Source organism: Triticum dicoccoides, chromosome 6B, assembly GCF_002162155.2.
Source record: "Triticum dicoccoides isolate Atlit2015 ecotype Zavitan chromosome 6B, WEW_v2.0, whole genome shotgun sequence".
Classification (NCBI taxonomy): Eukaryota; Viridiplantae; Streptophyta; class Magnoliopsida; order Poales; family Poaceae; genus Triticum; species Triticum dicoccoides.
In genome coordinates, this window is record NC_041391.1 from 128,576,169 (window position 1) to 128,577,072 (window position 904).

The window sequence follows — 904 nt, forward strand, 5'->3', positions numbered from 1 at the left end:
TACATACATTAAGTTGCATCAGAAAGTCCAACACCCATACTACAATATGCTAACTTAAGATAACAACAGATCCTTCCTAGCACCAAGCGGAAATAATCCAAGTCGCAACCTAATATCTTAGTAACCAATTTGGTACAACACTGAATCGACTGCGGCTCGTCATTGTGCTGATACAGATATAACTAACTATGCGCTTACTTATGCAGCAACTATGTCCGGCCAAATCTTCCGTAAACAAGAACAGAAATTGGCATTTGTACACTAGACCCAATGATGTGCTTACGAAATGTAGTAGTAGGCCGCCCTAGCCAGCGACTTGGAATCGATCATCAATGGCCGCTGCAGCAGAACCGCTGTTTTAATTAGCCCGCTATAGCTCCGTTATAGCACGCTATAGCGTTTACAAAAGGTCTTGTGCTAAGAGACTTTGGTCCAAACAATTTGCTATAAATTTGATGCTAGGGCTTTCTTTCACGGGCCTTCGAAAAAAAGAAAAAAAGGAGACCGGGTTCAGATTTTCTCAATTTCACCTGATGATTCAGATGTAGGTGTTACGACCCAAGTTGTCACGGAGCATTTCATCATCACAAGGCCAATTTTAGGTGGGGTGAGAGAGGCTCGAACTCTCGACCTCAGGATCACTCACGTTATAGCTATGAGACCTACGCGCTAGCCAACTGCGCCACCACCCCTTTGTTGGATTAGTGGAGAAATAACATCTCTTCATAACAATTCCGTGGGTTTAGATTAAGCAAAGATCAACACTTTCCAAATCAGCTGGTTCATCCATCGTCAAATTTAGAGTTGAAGAATGGAGAAAGGAACTACAAACATTAAGTTGCATCAGAAAGTCCAACACCCATACTACAATATGCTAACTTAAGATAACAACAGATCCTTCCTA

General features: G+C 42.0%; 1 non-coding gene across 1 annotated transcript; it reads right to left on the minus strand.

The window, feature by feature from the left end:
* Nucleotides 1-603: 603 nt before the first annotated feature.
* TRNAM-CAU lies at nt 604-692 on the minus strand. Its single transcript is given in 2 exon segments — nt 604-639; nt 655-692. It is a non-coding gene; the product is annotated as a tRNA-Met (tRNA).
* Between the last annotated feature and the right edge of the window lie 212 nt (nt 693-904).